At 36.9% G+C, this 6238-nt stretch overlaps 1 long non-coding RNA gene across 1 annotated transcript; it reads left to right on the plus strand.

The window, feature by feature from the left end:
- The first annotated feature begins 1684 nt into the window (after positions 1–1684).
- On the plus strand, positions 1685–3916 carry LOC115582094 (uncharacterized). The gene is made up of 3 exons (XR_003984132.1): positions 1685–1740; positions 3552–3596; positions 3871–3916. It is a non-coding gene; the product is annotated as an uncharacterized LOC115582094 (long non-coding RNA).
- Positions 3917–6238: the final 2322 nt, after the last annotated feature.

Genomic DNA, 6238 nt, shown 5'->3' on the forward strand with positions numbered 1-6238 from the left:
TGTTTAGTTGTGTCGTAGTTCCCTCTGAATGTATAGGAAAACTTTATCTAGCACTAAGTAGCAGCTAAAAGACAAACAACACTGCACTAGCTAGCTTGCCTGCAAACTAAGTTAAGCATTTAACGTTAGCATTTTTAAAAAATTGTTATTTGCATACTGCCATGGAATATGAACAGCTGATTTCTGGACTGAAGACTGAGGGTGTTTTTGTTTTTTGCAGATGTGTGTGTGTTCAATAGAGCTAATTTTTGACCAACCAGTGTGTGAAATATAGTGTGACAGTCTAGATTTAAGTAGCTATAACACAAGAACAAGCTGTGATTTATTTATTTGCTCGGTGATTTAAGGGCTGTTTAAATACTTTTTGATCTAGGAGATAAAGGATTGTTTGTTTGTATCAATTAGCTCATCTTCACAGTTCACATATTTTTAGACGTTTAAACAGTTAATTGTGTTATTAAAAGTGATCGTAGATGTTGATAGTTACGTAAAAACAAACCTTTGTGGATACTATAAATAGACATAATTGGGCACATTGTTGACACCTCCTTTCTTTTTGGCATTTTAATGGAGTCAAAGCTGTTATTTAAGGGGTTCAAGAGCCCCACAAACACCTGTATTTTGCACACTGATTCTTACCCAATTTGACAATGATCCTGCTTGATGTTTGTAGTTATAGCTATTACTTCAAAGTGAATTGACTGACTGATTGACTGATTGAGTGATTGAATTACCCCAGGGTTATTAAGAGAATAGCTATGAAGAGAAGCAGAGATGTTCAGAGCTTCTTCTTCAAAAAAAAAAGAGAGTCAGAGCCAGCCACAGCTTCTACCAGCAGCAGTGAACAGGCCCGGTCCAGTCAGCAGCCTCAGTACAGCAGTAGTGACCAAGAGCAGCCAGCTCCCACTGCACAGGAATGTAGGTGCTTAGTAGTAACAGAGACTCACATTTAATCTAATAATTTACATGTAGACCGATAAGAGATAATTGGAACCAATGTACATTTGAAAATAAATAAAACTCAGTAAGTGTCAAAGTTGAGAATAACTGGTGATGGAAAGTATTTCAAGTACTGTAGTTAAGTACAATTTTGATGTATTTGATAGCTTTAGTAGCTATTTACTCTGAAGATTCAAATTATTCCATGCTAAAGCTATTACTTGTGACGTATTGTGGGGATTTGGGCAGGAAGTCTGACACACTCAGTGGCAACACTCGCAGGCTGTGTCCAAATTCAGGGGCAGCATCCTTCAAGGACCCATCATTCGCCGCCAGCAAAGGCAGGGTCCTTCAGAGAGACCTGCAGGCAGTGTCTACCCTTTGCAGCATTTCCTGGTTGCGTTACCACACTGTAAAATGTTACCAGAATTTAACAATATTTTGTTGTAATATATCACAATAATTTACTGTATTATCACTTTACAGGCTTTAACTGTAATAATCACAATATAATACTGTAATTTAGAATTTTCTGTGAAATCAAGTAAATTACTGTAAAAAAAAACTGATGCCAGGTTTTAACAACATTTTACTGTAATATTCCACAGTAAAATACTGTAGTCAAACCATCCTCTGTGATAACACCACAAATTATTGTAAAATTTGAATCGCGCTTGAACCGCACTGCATTTTGGGACCAAGAAGAGACGTCAGGTGGATAAGGGTGGATAACATACTGTTCTTTTACATCCATGGTGGATAATGTTACGACCCGACACACACCGATAGAAGAGCTCGAAGGTAAGGTTAACATCATTACATTTTAGGCAGCTTGTAACAACTTTATATTAGTTGTGTGAGTTAATGTTAGTAAGTGAACGATCTTTGGATCAAGGTAACGTCACTTTATGCTCCACTTTTTGGGCTGTCATTTCAAAGCCGTTTTTCTCCGCAAAGCTTTGCCTCATAGACAAGTGACTTATATCTTTGGAAAGTTCAAATTGTGTGTTTTCATCTATTCGTCTCCACATGTCGTTAGGAGGCATAGTGTGTGAGTTATTTGACCGAGAATACGCGATGTTTTCGCCGCGAATTAGCGAAAGTCAAAGCTAAAGTAAGCTAACGTTAGCCTCCAGCTGCAGCAACTAAAAGCCGTTTCACACCGGTGCGATACGAAAATGCGGCACGGATTTGCGGAATATCCGTGCAGCAATGTTCCGCATGTAAAACATGCACACTGAGTCCGGTGCGAAATGTTCGCATTCTTGTGCTCTAATTTCGCACCAAACGAAAAAAAGTCGCGGTTCATTATCTGACAGGTGTGCTCAAGCTCTTCAGCACCCACAGAGCCGGCTAATAACAATAGTAATTGGCTGGGTCCTTGATCAAGCATTTGTGTGTTGTTGTTTTTTGAATAACTCAAAATAATGACTGTATTTCAAGCTAGAAAACGTGCATCTCTCTCCTCCCTCCATTGTTGTGTGTGTTTGTGTCGCTGCGTGGTGTTACACGTGAGTTATCCTCATGCTGAAAACGTGACTTGTCGCACACGTGACATCACTCCCCGAGACGCAAAAAGAAAGCGAAAATATATATTTTTACTAAGGAAACTGACAAAAATGATAGTAACGCACAGGGACTTGAATAAGTAACTTTAATCTGATTACTGGTTTGGAAATATTAACGCGTTAGATTATTCGTTTCTGCAAAAAGTGGTCAGATTAGAGTAACGCGTTACCGGCATCACTGATTGTATAACTTAAGTGCAACATGGAGCATGAAGATGTAAAGAAAAAAAGAAAAACAGGAGAATTAACTTTAAGCAAGTTTGGAGGTAAGTCGGAGGTGTGGAACCATTTTAAACAAATCATGGGCAGTGACAACATGTGTCGGCTGTGTCGAGTGCATTAAGTGCGGCACTTGTTGCATTATTCGTTAAGATAATTCTAAACATATTTCTGTGGTTCAAACAACATGGAATTGTAGTTGAGAACGTAATTTATAACAGCCGACGTATTAAAAAATAAATCGGGCTCGGGCTCATAATTACAGTTAATGGGCCGGGCTCGGACCCAACGTGCAGAGGCTCGGGCCGGGCCGGGCTTGATTTTTTGGGCCCGATCTAAGCTCTAGCTGGGACACCAGAATGATTAAACTTTCGCTCATTTTATCAGATAAATCGTTTGCGTTGTATGATGTCACTTCCCGTCTACAAAGCAAGCGATTTCATTGGTCAAGCGTGTAGTTTCGCAGACGGAATTCCGCAGACGACAAAGTGGTTCCGGATTTTTTTTTTGCCGCACGAAAGTTCCGCCCGGTGTGCAAGCTCCCATTATAACCCATGAAATCATTATTTATAAATTTCCGTGCGAATAATCCGCAAGGAAATTCGCACTTGGTGTGAAACGGCTTTAAGTTATTACAAAGCCGTTTTTCTCCACGAAGCTTTGCCTCACAGAGAAGTAACTTATATCTTTGGAAAGCTCAAATCATATGCTTTCATTTGGTGGTCATATCGATGGGAGGGATATGCATGAGTATTTGATTGACTACTAATCTTTTCCAGCTTAAAGTATATGATCTGTCACTAATTGCTCTCCATTCTTTTTCAGAGGCAGTTTAAACAAGGACAGTGATCCCTGGAGCAGGCTGTTGAGGTAAAAATAGCACATAAAACTGTGTAAATAATCTGAGAAAATCAAGTGGTTCTCTTCTTGATATTGTACTTTGATTCACCTCTGAATGTCTCATCAAGCTAGCAAATGACATTTGGATCAAATTAAGCCTATAGTCAGTAATTTAATCGCATTCATTCATATGTTGACACATAACATTTGCTCTGATTAACCTCTAAATCATTAGAACCAGTGACACGTCTTTTATGCACCATGTTGAATACGCTACAATGCTATGTTATTTCTTATTTTACAGCCGTGCGCCACAGCCGCTGATGTGCAGAGGACAGTGATATTACCAAACACCCCCTGCTTGATTGTCCAAGGTACTGTTGATATCTGGATTTTATATTGATATTTCGAGCTGTATGTGGTTATTTTAAAAATGAACAAAAAAGTCACTACATGATCATTTCACATAACTTGTTTATTGGTCTCTTGGTATGTTTTTTCCCCCAATATTTTATATATAATATAATATTTTTTTTTTCTGAATCTGAGCTTAAGCAGTAGTGCACCAGTAGTTGGTATCTGACTAAAATTTGGTTTGGAACTGTATCACTAAGGAAGCCCCGATAGACAAGCCATCAATCCAAATCATCCGATCTTCAGTATACAGTAAATATGAGATTGGTGAATTCTATTTGTTTTATAGTTGCCTATTACAAAATAATTGACACGAGAGTCATTTCTTAGCAGAGCATGCTGCGAACCACTTTTTCCACCCAGCTGACTTTAACAAACGGACTGTCAACATAACATACATACACACTAACTTGCACATTGATGCTCACATCAATGGAAAGCTGCTTTTAATCAGAGATCTCTATATAGATTGATTGTATTTGTTAAATGTGTGTATCCCGACATGTCCAGTGTCATATTTTTAGCAGGGTGTAAATTTAAGTTCACAATCTGGACTGTTTGCTAACATCAGCTGAGCTACTTGTTAACTGCTTATGTAAATTTGCACCGGGCAGCATTTTGAGTTTTTTAAAGGCTGAAGCTATACAAAAACTGTCATTTCAATACTAATTTTTTGGTGTAGGTCGGATTTAGTTAAAGAAGAAGGGGCACCACTGCATGTGCCTTGGATAAACAATGCAATATTAAATCTGTGAAACTGAAAGTTGTCTTTGCTTTATTGTTTACAGGTGCTTCTTGGGCATTAACCCTGAGATGGGCTCAAATTCAAAGAAGTGTGGAGGCATCAATCGACACATGAGCACGCTCCAAAGTAAACTTGTTAACTTTGAGTGGTCAATGTAAATATGAAATTGTTACGTAGTTGGCGTAAGAATGTTCATATTGTATATGTTCATAAGTTGTAAATTGTTTATACTGTATTGTTTATACTGTATATGTTTAGAGTTGTAATTTGACGTGTGGGTTGAGTATGGTAACCAATTTCCTGCTATCTATTAATCACAATTTGATATTGATTCGATTTAATATTGATTGATTGATTCATAGATTCAGTTGGTGATACCAAAGTATGATTTTGATTTGTAACCTGATAACATAACTACCCCAGCCATGTAACACATCAATACTGGTATCAATATTGACATTAGACAGGGAATGAATCAGCACTTAATAGCTGAATCTGCTCTTTAAAAATGAAAATTCATGTTCACGTTTATGTTCAGAGACAGCTCTTGTAAATTGTTGAATATGATAGTTTTATAATTATTAAAAATTAAAATGAGTATTGTCTTTGTTTTCTTTGTTCTTGTTTTGACTTTTAATTTAGCAAATCCAAAGCATGTTTGTGTGGTAAAATCACAGGTAACAAGTCAAATTTGCAATATGTTACAGTATTATTTAAGCTGTAAATTTACAGTAAATTACTGGCTACTGGTTGCATTACTTTTACAGTAAAAATTTAATAATTTACATACAGCAAGATATTGTAATTCCACAGCTACATACTGCTATATTACAGTAATTCCATGGGCATGACTACTGTGAAGTTACAGTATACAGCTGTAGATGCATTGTATTTTACTGTGAAATATTTACAGTACATTATTGTGAAACATGTACAGTAAATTACTGTGAAATATTCACAATAAATTACTGTAAAATTACTGTGAAAGTAATGCAACTAGTAGCCAGTAATTTACTGTAAATTTACAGTGAAAAATTTTACAGTGCAGATGTTACCGCCCCAACCCGCACCTCACTATTTCTGGTGAGGTAAGGTCCGCGAAAGTGACAAGAAGAGTAAAGTTTGACTGTCAGATCTGTTTGAGCCTCAGGAATTCCTGATTTCCTTTTTAATCCTCCTGCTTGTCGAGGAAGAGGAGAAGCGGCTCCGGTTTACCTCGGGTTGAGAGGACCGTGGAGAGGTAAACTGTTATTGAACCCATAATGTTATCAATATTATCATTATTAGCTAACTAACAGTTTGGGGTCATTAACATACCGATACATTACATTAATGCTGATATATAAACTGCTGATCGCCACATATGGTTTTATTATGATTTTAAAGGCACTGTATTTAAAATGTTTGGTAGATAGTTTTGTTTGCTGTAATTTATTAATATTATTATTATTATAATTAGAGTATGAAATTATAATTCTTGCCTCTTTCTTAAAACATTCTTAATGACATGGCA

The sequence above is a fragment of the Sparus aurata genome, chromosome 5 (assembly GCF_900880675.1).
Source record: "Sparus aurata chromosome 5, fSpaAur1.1, whole genome shotgun sequence".
Taxonomy (NCBI): domain Eukaryota; kingdom Metazoa; phylum Chordata; class Actinopteri; order Spariformes; family Sparidae; genus Sparus; species Sparus aurata.